Source organism: Rutidosis leptorrhynchoides, chromosome 9 (assembly GCF_046630445.1).
Source record: "Rutidosis leptorrhynchoides isolate AG116_Rl617_1_P2 chromosome 9, CSIRO_AGI_Rlap_v1, whole genome shotgun sequence".
Classification (NCBI taxonomy): Eukaryota; Viridiplantae; Streptophyta; class Magnoliopsida; order Asterales; family Asteraceae; genus Rutidosis; species Rutidosis leptorrhynchoides.
Window position 1 is genome coordinate 106888617 of NC_092341.1, and position 15325 is coordinate 106903941.

Genomic DNA, 15325 nt, shown 5'->3' on the forward strand with positions numbered 1-15325 from the left:
AAATATTAATTGAAATAATATATGATTACAAGTTAAAATATAGTTATTGTATTAACATTATTATTATTGCTACTACTTTCATTATTATTATTAATATTAATATCAATATTAGTATTGTTAATATTATTATTATTATTGATATAGTTATAAAAACTAATATATAAATAATTACAAAAATTATAATCTAGATGTAATGTAAATATTGATAGTTATTATTATTGCTATTATACTTATCATCATTATCATGTATTATCTTTATAGTTATTAATACCATTATCAGTAATTATTATTAAATTTAGGATTTATATTATTATCATCATCCTTGCTATTTGTATTATTATTATTATTATTATTATAAACAATAATAAAAGTATTATTATTATTGATATTTATATATTTTTTAAATAACTACGTAATGAGATTTATATAACAAACAGATATCATTATTGATTCTGCTTTTCCTGTTTTGCCCGTGAACAAGTGCTGAATTAATTTCTGTATAAAACAAACTATCATTTTGCTTTATGGATAGAAAATCGATGTTGTATAACAAACAGATATCATTATTGATTCTGCTTTTCCTGTTTTGCCCGTGAACAAGTGCTGAATTAATTTCTGTATAAAACAAACTATCATCTTGCTTTATGGATAGAAAATCGATTTTTCCATCTAATTAATCTGCATATATATATAAAAAATGTTTGAGAAAACATAGTAGAAGAAAAATCAATCATCACCATTTCTTCATCCCTCCCTCTCCTCTTCTTGTCTAAGAATCACCACTTTTCACCACCGTGAACTACAACTAGTCACCATCGACAACTTTCTCTCACCGTGTTCCGCCACTACTATCACCCAACACCACCATAATCACGGCATCATTTTACTCTCTCTCTCCTCTCTCTCTTCTTTCTTATTATCTTCTTCACGAACCACGATCAACAAGCACAATCACCACCTTGACTACCATAACTACAATTGAATCTGCTATAGTTGTTGTTTATATATGACGACCAAAACAACCCAGCAATCATTCGATCCTCTTCTACTATTGCAGCTAAGTCCTACTTACTTTATTACATGTTACGAATAAAAACACTCGCTGCCATATCCTCTCTGCTACAGCTCAATTTCTTTTTTTCTTCTTCGTTATATTTTCTGCTTTCTTCCTCCTGCTTTTCGTTTACAACAGCTGCAGCAACTAGTGTTTTCCTGTAAACATGTGTTCGAATTATTGACGATAAATTAGTACACTTATGTTACCATTTATAAGGGGATATTACTTTACTAGTGGTCAAGAAAATAAATAGGGTGATTGATGATTAGGTTGAAGTGGAACGAAATTTATGGAATCAAAGAAGACCCACCCACTAAACCTACTCCTTTTTATATAAAAAGTACCCAACGAATTACGTGTATACATGACACCAGCTGTAAAAGTCTTAAAACCGTTCCCACTATATTTTTTTTATTCTGCTGGATGGATCAAAGGAATAAGAGATTATTCTACAGCTTATTCTATTGGACTGAGCTCTTGATATTTGGACTGCGAAATCGTTGGGCTGCCATATTTTTACTTGGGTCAAATATTTGAGATAAGTTGCCATATTTTTCTTTAGGCCAAACGACGGAAGTAATCACGCATTGCATCCAGGATGATACTCAATGATCGATAATGATGATGTAGTTGATTAGGTTTTGATTAGAATCAATTGATGATAGTGATAATGATTATGATGAGGCTATGGTTCGTTATACATAAAAATGACACTGTTAATCATGATCTTATGAAGAAGATGAAAACAAATAAACGAGTTAATAGATTTAGTTTATGGATTGAAGCAGAAACGAATAGATAGACAAACGGTTGGTGTTGTGGTGTTTAAACGAGAGGTCGTGGGTTCGAGCCCCGTCATGGGCAGTTTATTAATTTTTCTAGCCTAATTTGAGGTAGTTACTTATCATTATTATTAGTATTATTATTATCGTTATTATTATTATTATTATTATTATTATTATTATTATTATTATTATTATTATTATCATTATTATTATGAGTACTACTTTTACATTAACAGTATTATTATAACAAATAAATATTTTCTATATAAGTATATATATATTCCAATTACCATAATATTACATATAATTATATATATAAAGATTTTTGTATAAATATTTACATATAACAAAATTATTGATTTTAATTATAATATTAAACTATATAAATATTAACTATTTTAAATATGTACAACTTAAATATATAAGATATATAAGTTAAAGATATAATATATGAATTTATTTGACTATATGTATGTGTGTTAATATATACATAAATGATATAGGTTCGTGAATCCGAGGCCAACCCTACTATTGTTCAATGTCGTTATATGTATTTTTACTACAAAATACATTAGGTGAGTTCCTTTGCCCTTTTTACTCATTACATTTTTGGGCTGAGAATACATGCAAATGCTTTATTAACTGTTTTACAATATTTACATGTGTGAGTTTCATTTGCCCTTTTTACTCTTTACATTTTTGGGCTGAGAATACATGCAAATGCTTTATTAAATGTTTTATAATATTTATATGTGTGAGTTTCATTTGCTCCCTTTTACTCTTTACATTTTTGGGACTGAGAATACATGCACTGTTTTTATTAACCGTTTTACAATATTTATATGCGTGAGTTTCATTTACCTTTTTACCCTTTATATTTTTGGGCTGAGAATACATGCGCAACTTTTATAACTGTTTTACGAAATAGACACAAGTAATCGAAATTACGTTATATGGTTGAATGATCGAAACTGAATATGCCCCTTTTTATTAAGTCTGGTAATCTAAGAATTAGGGAACAGACACCCTAATTGACGCGAACTCTAAAGATAGATCTATCGGGCCCAACAAGCCCCATCCAAAGTACCGGATGCTTTAGTACTTCTAAATTTATATCATGTCCGAAGGAGGATCCCGGAATGATGGGGATATTCTTATATGCATATCGTGAATGTCGGTTACCAGGTGTTCAATCCATATGAATGATATTTTTGTCTCTATGCATGGGACGTATGATTATGAGAAATGGAAGTATGAAATCTTGTGGTCTATTAAAATTATGAAATGATTCTTTATGATAAACTAATGAACTCACCAACCTTTTGGTTGACACTTTAAAGCATGTTTATTCTCAGGTACGAAAGAAATCTTCCGCTGTGCATTTGCTCATATTAGAGATATTACTTGGAGTCATTCATGACATATTTCAAAAGATGTTGCATTCGAGTCATTGAGTTCATCAAGATTATTATTAAGTCAATTATATTTGGATATATTATGAAATGCTTTACATGCCGGTCAACTGTCGATGTAACGAAAGTTTGTCTTTTAAAAACGAATGCAATGTTTGTAAAATTTATCATATAGAGGTCAATTACCTCACGATGTAATCAACTGTTGTGAATCGTTTGTAATCGATATGGACTTCGTCCGGATGGATTAGGACGGGTCTCTACAACCCATAGGTCGTTACGAATACATTGTTCAAAAGTAATAAAGTTTTGAATGCAAAATAAACGTTTCATGCGAAGACATCTCTAATAAGCGCAGCGGGAGTCTACAAAGCATGGCAACTACAGCGGAAGCAATCAAACCTTAAGCACCTGAGAAAAAACATGCTTAAAAACGTCAACACAAAGGTTGGTGAGCTATAGTTTAAGTATAACAGTAATGTAAGGTAGGCCACGAGATTTTAGTGCTTCAAACAGCGTTTCAAAACAGTATGAAAAGTACATGTATAACCGTGGGCACTTGGTAACTAACTTAACGTAAATAACACCCCCTAAAAGTACACTTGGTGAGTGTGTAAGTTTATGAAGTATTAAACACCCGTTAAATGCTAGCGCTACTAGCCCGAGTGGGGATGTCAAACCATATAAATCCATATCTAAGATTCGCGTTCACCGGTTCAAAGACCAATGGCTAAACGTTACCGAGCTAAGGGAAAAGTTTATACCGTTGTATAACCCACACATATATAAAGTTTAAGTACTCGTGCCTAGTATGTAAAATGTAAAACGCGCATGCATTCTCAGTCCCAAAATAGTTAAAGTAAAAAAGGGATGCTATAACTCACAGTGAAAAGTAGTAAAAGTCGATACGCGGGAAGTAGTAAGCAAATGGTTGGTCCGAAAGGTCCTCAACCTAAGTCAAACATTACTAATTCAGTAAATCGTTTCCAAAGGTTTAAAAGTATGTAAATTGGGTCTTAAGTATCATCATCATTCATCATCAAACAAAAAGTGTAAAGTAAGTTTTATTCAAGAATAGAGTTTGAAATAAAGGCTGACTTCGTTCAGTCTCCACGACCTCTATACAAACTGAAATGAGGTGAGACCAGTGGCCATGGCTCCGTATATGAGTCCCCTAGAGGCTGAGCAATTTCCAGAACCAAACTCGTCTTTGTTTGACCGTGGTGACGGTTTAAGTACGAGTAGGTCAGAAATTTCAGCACAACATTAATAGGGTGTAGTGACTTTCGGGAGGCCATAGATCCTAAACCGTAACTCGGATTAAGATGAGGTCTAAACGAAAAATCATCTACTCAAACCAAACTAACTGAAAATAAACTTTCCTGTAGCATAGGTAGTCTGATCAGTTCCATAAACAGTAAGTAAAGGTGTTCCAGTGGGTTCTTGGTGCTTGATGCTCATCACGGTTCTCATCCTTGATGCGTATAGCTTCAAGTGTACAACTCGTTGATGGGTTTGCATCATATTAACCAAGGTTTGACCATCATAGCACTAGTGTAAGTCTAAGATAAGTAGCACAATTCATTTAAGTGTTGTAAGTATTTTGATGAACCAAAGTTACATCAAGATCTTAGATCCGACACATACATGAGTTATAAAAGTAATATTAAGCTACAAATTTGAAAGTAAACTAAATAATCAAGATCTTAAGTTGTAGAACTTAGATCTTAGCTAGATCTTAAAGATCCTAGACTAGAAAGTCTAGATCTAGTGTTCTTAAGTTAGATCCTAAGTTATAGAACTTGGATCTTCACTTTAATGAAACCATAAGTTATGAAACTTAGATTTTCAACTTGAAAAATGTATGTAAGCTTGTAAACTCTTATTTACAATGAAATTAGAAGACCATAAGTTATATAAACTTAGATCCAACATAAGTATATAAAGTTATAACTAGAAAGTTATACTTCCATGTTCTTGAACTTACAAAGTTAACTTTTAGTTTCAAGAAATATGAGATCGAGATTAACTAGTAATACTTGACCAAATTAACAACATCACAACTTTAAAGTACATAAAATGAAATGATAAACTAAATTTACAAGTAATAATTTTATGGTTGTTCATACTTAGAAAGATTCAAGCCAAGACTTTGATATTTAAGAAAGTAAACCTTAAGTTTACAAACATGAACACAAGTATGATAATTTAAAACATTTAAGTGTAGAACCATAAACTAGAAAGTTTAGATTCTTGTTCTTGGTTCTTCATCAAAGAAAAGATGGAAGTAACCAAGATTACATGAAGATACAAGTTAGAAAACTTGATCTTTAACATAAACAAGTAACAAGTAATTAAACAACAAACAAAGACAAGTAAATGGATGATGATGGTGGCGATTTGTTAAAGGAAAAAGAAGAAGAAAGTAGTTCATATTACTTACAAGGTTGAGAGAAAAAAAAAAGATGAGAGAAAGAGTGCAAGTAAGTGTGTGTGTGAAATGAAAGGAAACTAGTGAATAAGTAGCAAAACAAAATTGAAAAATGAACTCCTTCCTCCCCCATGTGAGCCATCGATTTTCATGGCCAAGAGAGGAAAGGTCAAGCTTCTACTTTCAAACATGGGGAGGTGGTGAGAGCTCAAATTGGTATTAAAGTTAAATGGTATGGGAAAGTGGTGTAAGTATGCATGTAACTAGATTCCATTCACTAATTAATCTTTGCTTAAGCCTTAATAAGTTACTAGTAACAAATGGGCTCCTAATTAATCCATTAAGAGAAGTAGGGTGGGCTTCCAAGTCCATTAACACAAGCCCAAGTCCAAGTAAGCAATAAACTAAATAAAGGCCCAAATAATTAACTACTAATCTTAGTTAATTAAAAATGATTAATAATAATTAATCATGAATGTAAATAATATCCGAAATATTATTCGTGAAAAGTACGTGTGTCACAAAGACAAGTCGGGCCATGAAAAGTTAAATACGGTAACAAGTAACACGTATAAGGACACGTTTAGTAAAGCACAAGCATTAATAATAAATTATTAATAATTAAACGTTGGAAAATCCAGGGTCATTACATTACCCACTTGTTAAAGAAAATTTCGTCCTGAAATTTTAAGTTGATGTAGATGGAGGAGTCGGGAAAAGGTGAGGATACTTCTGCATCATTTGATCATCTCGTTCCCAGGTAAACTCAGGTCCTCGTTTGGCATTCCATCGCACTCGGATGATCGGAATCTTGTTGTATTTCAAAGTTTTGACCTCACGGTCCATAATTTCGACAGGTTCCTCCACGAAGTGGAGTTTGTCATCAATTGTAAGTTCCTCCAATGGTATGACATGTTCTGGTTCAGCAAGACACTTCTTCAAATTCGATACATGAAAGGTAGGATGAACTGAGCTCAATTGAGTTGGAAGATCCAAACGGTAAGCAACGGGTCCAACACGCTCCAAGATTTCAAAAGGACTAATGTATCGCGGGTTTAACTTCCCACGCTTTCCAAAACGGATGACACCTTTCTAAGGTGTGACCTTCAACATTACACAGTCACCCACGTTGAATTCAAAGTCCTTACGTTTAAGGTCGGCATAATCTTTTGGTGATCACGGGTCGTCTTAAGCCTCGCTTGAATCTGGACAATCTTCTCAGTTGTTTCATGGACTATCTCGGGTCCGGTGATTTGCGTTTCGCCTACTTCGGCCCAACAAATAGGAGATCGGCACTTGTGGCCATACAACTCTTCAAAAGGTGCGGCATTAATACTCGAATGATAACTGTTGTTGTAAGAGAATTCGGCTAACGGCAAATGCCTTTCCCAAGCCTTTCTGAAATCAATGACACATGCACGCAACATGTCCTCCAAAGTCTGAATCGTGCGTTCGCTTTATCTGTCGGTCTGTGGGTGATACGCTGTGCTCATGTCGAGACGAGTCCCCAAGGCTTCTTGCAAAGAATGCTAAAATCTGGAAGTAAAACGGAGATCGCGATCTGAGATGATCGATAAGGGTACACCATGACGAGATAAAACCTCTTTTATGTATAGTTGAGCGAGTCTCTCCATCATATCAGTTTCCTCCATGGCTAAAAAGTGTGCAGATTTGGTAAGACGGTCAACGATAACCCAGATTGTATCGTATCCGCTCACCGTCTTTGGTAACTTCGTAATGAAATTCATTGTTATCCTTTCCTACTTCCATTGCAGGATTTCTGGTTATTGAAGTAACCCAGAAGGCCTCTGATGTTCGACCTTAACTTTCGAGCAAGTCAAACACTTCCCAACATATGTTGCAACGTCCTTCTTAAGATTAGGCCACCAATACTGTTCCTTAAGATCGTGGTACATTTTACCGGCTCCTGGATGAATCGAATATCTCGACGTGTGGGCTTCATCTAGTATAAGGCTACGTAGATCTCCATAACGGGGTACCCAAATTCTTCCGGCATAGCATCGGAGTCCAGTCTCCTTAACTTCGAATCGAGAGACGAGAATGTTCAAGTATTCATGAGATATATTCTCCTCCTTGAGAGCCTCATCTTGGGCTGCTCGGATCTGGCTATTGAGGTTTGAATGAATGTTAATGTTCAGAGCTCGAACACGAAGAGGTGCCATCCTCTCCTTTCGGCTCAAAGCGTCAGCTACAACATTGGCCTTGCCAGGGTGATAACGAAGTTCACAATCATAGTCGTTCAGCGTCTCGATCCATCGATGCTATCTCATATTTAGTTGCTTGTGATCAAAGATGTGTTGGAGGCTTTTATGATCGGTGAAAATAGTGCTCTTTGTTCCATAAAGATAGTGTCTCCACAGCTTTAATGCAAAGACAACTGCTCCAATCTCAAGATTGTGCGTAGTGTAATTTCGCTCGTGAATCTTCAGTTATCGGGAGGCATAAGCGATAACCTTTGTGCGTTGCATCAGTACACAACCAAAACCACTTTTCGAAGCATCGCAGTAAACGACGAAATCGTCACTGCCTTCAGGAAGTGATAAGATAGGTGCGGTGGTTAATTTCTTTTTCAAGGTTTGAAATGCTGATTCCTGTTCAGGTTCCCAAATGAACTTCTTCCCTTTGTGAGTCAGCGCGGTCAAAGGACGCACAATCAGAGAGAAACCTTCAATAAATCTTCGGTAGTAACCGGCGAGGCCTAAAAATTGGCGGATATGAGTTGGAGTAGTGGGGGTTTCCCACTTGCTGATAGCTTTGATCTTTGCGGGATCAACTTTGATACCTTGATACTCACAACATGACCCAGAAATTGGACTTCCTTCAACCAAAACTCACACTTGGAGAATTTTGCATAAAGTTGCTCTTGTCTCAAGAGTTCCAACACTAGACGAAGATGTTGCTCATGTTCTTCTTCGCTTTTGGAGTAGATGAGGATATCGTCTATGAAGACGATAACGAACTTATCCAGGTATGGCTTGCAGACACGATTCATGAGGTCCATAAACATGGCAGGTGTGTTGGTTAAACTGAATGGCATCACGAGAAACTCATAATGACCATAACGAGTTCTGAATGCAGTCTTCATCACGTCGCTCTCTTTCACCCTCAATTGGTGATAACCGGATCGTAAATCGATCTTAGAGTAAATGCTCGATCCTTGTAACTGGTCGTAAAGATCATCAATTTGGGGAAGAGGATACCGATTCTTGATCGTCAATTTGTTGAGTTCACGGTAGTCGATACACATGCGGAAGGATCTGTCATTCTTCTTCACAAATAAAACAGGTGCCCCCCAAGGCGAGAAACTTGGTTGGATAAATCCACGGTCTAGCAGTTCTTGTAATTGGCTCTGCAACTCTTGCATCTCGGAAGGTGCGAGTCGATAAGGTGCGCGAGCTACAGGTGCAACTCCTGGCACTAAATCGATCCGAAACTCTACTGCTCTCGGTGGTGGTAATCCAGGCAATTCTTCCAGAAAGACGTCAGGAAATTCGTTCACAATTCGTACATTACCCACGCTCTTCACTTCGGTTTCTAACGCTTTCACATGTGCTAAAACAGCAAGACGTCCTTTCTTCATGATCTTTTGCGCTTTCATGCAACTAATGAGATTCAGTTTCGTGCTACATCTCTCTCCGTAAATAATCAGTGGCTCACCGTCTCCGTGTGGTATACGAAGAGCTTTATCTCCACAGATAATGTCGGCCCTTATCTTGGTCAACCAGTCCATACCGACAATAACATCAAAGCTTCCCAACTTAATGGGTATCAAGTCAATCTCGAAATCCACACCAGCTATGTTGATAATAGCTCCTCGGCTAACTTGGTCAACTTTCTCAAGTTTTCCATTGGCTACCTCTACAAGCATACTCTCCTTTAAAGGAACTAACAGCCAATTTATCTTAGAGCAAAAGTGTCTACATACATAACTTCTATGCACCAGTATCAAATAGGACAGAAGCTAATAGATTGTTGATAGTGAATATACCTGTGACCAAGTCGGGGTTCTCACGGGCATCCCTTGCGTTTACATTGAATGCTCTTCCACGCGGTGGTCCGCCGTCCTTTCGCTTGTTGGGACACTCATTTCTGAAGTGGCCCGTCTGTCCGCATTCATAGTACTTTCTCGGTCCAGTAGGGTTTGTCTTCACATTCAGGGTGGTGATCTTGCAGTCTTTGCCAATATGCCCAGTCCTTTTACATTTTTCGCAGACCACGTTGCAGTACCCGGTGTGATGCTTGTAGCATCTCTTGCACTGCGGTAGACTACCCTTGTAGTTAGAGTTCGAGCTAGTGTTCGGGTTGGGGTTCCTCCCATCGTTGTGCCTCTTAGTGGGGGTTTGATCATAGGCTCTCTCCTTATTGTTGTCCCACTTACGCTTCTCACTGCTAACCCCCGATTCGGATTTTGCCTTTTCCGGTTCATCGATGATAATTTGGTTCATTAAGGTGTGCGCCATGCGCATTGCTTCCGGGATATTAGGTGGCTTAGACGAGGTGACATTTCCCTTAATGGACTTAGGAAGTCTCCACAAGTACCTTTCCATCCGCTTAAACTCTGGGGTAACCATCGTTGGACACATTAGAGCTAATTCAAGATACCTACGGTTGTAACCATCAAGATCGTTTCCAACAACCTTCAACTGCCAAAACTCGGCCTCCATTTTCTAGATCTCTGTTCGGGGACATTACTCTTCAATCATGCCCCCCTTGAATTCTTCCCACAGCGTAGCATATGCCTCGTCAATACCTTTGGCTTGAGCCAGTGTATTCCACTAGGTTAGTGTGCCGTCTGACAGCGTACACGAGGCATACTTGGTTTTGCTCGTCTCTGAGCAGTTACTAACACGGAACACAGATTCTAATTTCTCAAACCACCTAGTGAGACCAACCGGCCCCTCAGTACCACTAAAGTTGTGGGGCTTGCAGCTTTAGAATTCCTTATAAGTACACCCATTATGAATGGGCTGGTTAACTGGTGGGGCTTGGGGGTTCATTTCCGCTAAAGCTGCAGCTACTCATTCAGTGTTCATTTCTTCGATCTGTACTACTGTGGGCGTTGATCTTCCGTTGGCCATTGATGTTCTAAACAAAATTTTTGACTCAAGTCAAAATCCAATATTCAAATAATAATAATACAGTATATGGTAACCAACATGGAATCAACACAACACATGTTACTTAAGTAATGCAAATAGATACAGATACCACAAAGTCATCATACAGTAATGTAAATAGAACACCGTACGAAAATTAAACAACGCAAAGTTCCATTGATTAATTAAAAGTTGCATACATTCGCATAAGATTCGTACAATACATGAGTAATACATGAAACTACAAACGAGATTACATAAAGAAATCTAATACAACAGCCCTATGGTGACGGTGGGTAAAGGATGTCCATCATGTGGGACACCTGGTCCTCGAGCTCAGTTACCCGAGCACGGAGGATATCCACCTCCCTCGTCAGTTCCTCGACAGAGGGAGAGGCTGATGAAGCAGGCGATGCTGATGGTACCGGTGGAGCTGGTGGTGCAGACGATGTTAGTGAAGCGGGTGGTGCAGACGGTTCGGCACCAGAAGTAGATGCTGCATAACGGGGAGCCTTACGTATGAATGGATCAGCAGGATACGACACAAGCCGCTTACGGGCGGTAACTCCAACCTTCAGTCCACGTGCGTTAACGAATGATCTACCTCCGTTAACCCCTGGAATAACAGTACTGTCGAAACGATACCGCTTCTTCGACGGGGTAGAGGGTGGCTGCACGGGTGCCTCATCAGGGTCCTCATCGGAATCCTCGTCGCTGGATTCGTCGGAGGATGAGTCGTCAGATGATGAGTCGGCGGATGATGGGTCGTCTGAATCGGTTGGGGGTGGCTGGACGGGTGGCTCTGCTCGGCTGGCTATCGTCAGTCGGTATCTGAAAGGCGGGAACGGCACGAGACGTCCATCAGGAAGGCGTCAGCACCAATGGTTATGCTCATTACGAAACGGACCTTCCCCAAGTTCCGCGGGAATCACAGCACCACCGGAATGGTGCTGTGGCTCCGAGGGTCCTGGGATAAGTGGAGCTGGAATCTCCTGTAGGTCCGCGGCTCCGTCTGAGGTGATCACTGGGTCGGGTGCATGGCTACTGGCTCCAGAGGACGGAGCGCCAGAGTCACTGGAGGGTAAAGAGGACGGGATCTGTGAATCAGCAACAATGCAGGCGATGTGGCGGATGAGTCTGAGTCGCTCTCCAAAATGATAACGGGCGGGATATCTGACATTTGAACAAGGAAAACTAACTTTTCCAAGTCAGTAAGTCATAAAGCAAGCACGTATTAGGCAAAGTAACTACGACAGTCTAGATCATCTATAGCAGTAAGTAGCATGGCAATAATGACATGTATCATGCAATCGAAAGCAGATAATAGCATGCAGTAGTGAAAGCAAGTAACAGTATACGACATATAGCAGTAAAAGTAAGCAGCAGCATGCAGCAAGTTTCGCAGAAACATGTAAACTAGCAAGTTGTAGATTAGTCCTATTAGTGAATCCTACTTGGTCGGGTCTAGACTCACTAATGCAACCTAATTCCCTACAACCAATGCTCTGATACCAAATGTAATGCCCCGTACAAAACCATCGTGTACGAATCATCATCAACAGGATCATTACAAGGTCAAATACTATATGCTGTTTCAAAATAAGTTTGCGTTCATAAGAAAAGGTGACGTCATAACCAACGTTAAATGTTTAAAAACAGATAGTATGCTTCTATGAATAGAAGCAATTAATAATAGTATGTGACCCATAGGTCATTACAAATACATTGTTCAAAAGTAATAAAGTTTTGAATGCAAAATAAACGTTTCATGCGAAGACATCTCTAATAAGCGCAGCGTGAGTCTACAAAGCATGGCAACTACAGCGGAAGCAATCAAACCTTAAGCACCTGAGAAAAAACATGCTTAAAAACGTCAACACAAAGATTGGTGAGCTATAGTTTAAGTGTAACAGTAATGTAAGGTAGTCCACGAGATTTCAGTGCTTCAAACAGCGTTTCAAAACAGTATGAAAAGTATATGTATAACCGTGGGCACTTGGTAACTAACTTAACGTAAATAACACCCCCTAAAAGTACACTTGGCGAGTGCGTAAGTTTACGAAGTATTAAACACCCATTAAATGCTAGCGCTACTAGCCCGAGTGGGGATGTCAAACCCTATGGATCCATATCTAAGATTCGCGTTCACTGGTTCAAAGACCAATGACTAAACGTTACCGAGCTAAGGGGAAAGTTTATGCCGTTATATAACCCACCCATATATAAAGTTTAAGTACTCGTGCCTAGTATTTAAAACGTAAAACGCGCATGCATTCTCAGTCCCAAAATAGTTAAAGTAAAAAAGGGATGCTATAACTCACAGTGAAAAGTAGTAAAAGTCGATACGCGGGAAGTAGTAAGCAAATGGTTGGTCCGAAAGGTCCTCAACCTAAGTCAAACGTTACTAATTCAGTAAATCGTTCCCAAAGGTTTAAAAGTATGTAAATTGGGTCTTAAGTATCATCATCATTCATCATCAAACAAAAAGTGTAAAGTAAGTTTTATTCAAGAATAGAGTTTGAAATAAAGGCTGACATCGTTCAGTCTCCACGACCTCTATACTAACTGAAATGAGGTGAGAAAAGTGGCCATGGCTCCGTATATGAGTCCCCTAGAGGCTGACCAATTTCCAGAACCAAACTCGTCTTCGTTTGACCGTGGTGACGGTTTAAGTGCGAGTAGGTCAGAAATTTCAGCACAACGTTAATAGGGTGTAGTGACTTTCGGGAGGCCATAGATCCTAAACCGTAACTCGGATTAAGACGAGGTCTAAACGGAAAATCATCTACTAGAACCTAACTAACTGAAAATAAACTGTCTAGTAGCCCAGGTAGTCTGATCAGTTCCAGAAATAGTAAGTAAAGGTGTTCCGGTGGGTTCTTGGTGCTTGATGCTCATCACGGTTCTCATCCTTGATGCGTATAGCTTCAAGTGTACAACTTGTTGATGAGTTTGCATCATCTTAACCAAGGTTTGACCATAATAATACTAGTGTAAGTCTAAAATAAGTGGCACAACTCATTTAAGTGTTGTAAGTAGTTTGATGAATCAAAGTTACCTCAAGATCTTAGATCCGACACATACATGAGTTATAAAAGTAATATTAAGCTACAAACTTGAAAGTAAACTAAATAATCAAGATATTAAGTTGTAGAACTTAGATCTTAGCTAGATCTTAAAGATCCTAGACTAGAAAGTCTAGATCTAGTGTTCTTAAGTTAGATCCTAAGTTATAGAACTTGGATCTTCACTTTAATGAAACCATAAGTTATGAAACTTAGATTTTTAACTTGAAAAATGTATGTAAGCTTGTAAGCTCTTATTTACAACGAAATTAGAAGACCATAAGTTATATAAACTTAGATCCAACATAAGTATATGAAGTTATAACTAGAAAGTTATACTTCCATGTTCTTGAACTTACAAAGTTAACTTTTAGTTTCAAGAAATATGAGATCAAGATTAACTAGTAATACTTGACCAAATTAACAACATCACAACTTTAAAGTACATCAAATGAAGAGATAAACTAAATCTACAAGTAATAAGTTCATGGTTGTTCATACTTAGAAAGATTCAAGCCAAGACTTTGATCTTTAAGAAAGTAAACCTTAAGTTTACAAACATGAACACAAGTATGATAATGAAACTTATGAACTTTAAATCTTTAAAACATTTAAGTGTAGAACCATAAACTAGAAAGTTTAGATTCTTGTTCTTGGTTCTTCATCAAAGAAAAGATGGAAGTAACCAAGATTACATGAAGATACAAGTTAGAAAACTTGATCTTTAACATAAACAAGTAACAAGTAATTAAACAACAAACAAAGACAAGTAAATGGATGATGATGGTGGCAGTTTGTTAAAGGAAAAAGAAGAAGAAAGTAGTTCATATTACTTACAAGGTTGAGAGAAAAAAAAAAGATGAGAGAAAGAGTGCAAGTAAGTGTGTGTGTGTGAAATGAAAGGAAACTAGTGAATAAGTAGCAAAACAAAATTGAAAAATGAACTCCTTCCTCCCCCATGTGAGCCGTCGGTTTTCATGGCCAAGAGAGGAAAGGTCAAGCTTCTACTTTCAAACATGGGGAGGTGGTGAGAGCTCAAATTGGTATTAAAGTTAAATGGTATGGGAAAGTGGTGTAAGTATGCATGTAACTAGATTCCATTCACTAATTAATCTTTGCTTAAGCCTTAATAAGTTACTAGTAACAAATGGGCTCCTAATTAATCCATTAAGAGAAGTAGGGTGGGCTTCCAAGTCCATTAACACAAGCCCAAGCCCAAGTCCAAGTAAGCAATAAACTAAATAAAGGCCCAAGTATTTAACTACTAATCTTAGTTAATTAAAAATGATTAATAACAATTAATCATGAATGTAAATAATATCCGAAATATTATTCGTGAAAAGTACGTGTGTCACAAAGACAAGTCAGGCCATGAAAAGTTAAATACGGTAACAAGTAACACGTATAAGGACATGTTTAGTAAAGCACAAGCATTAATAATAAATTATTAATAATTAA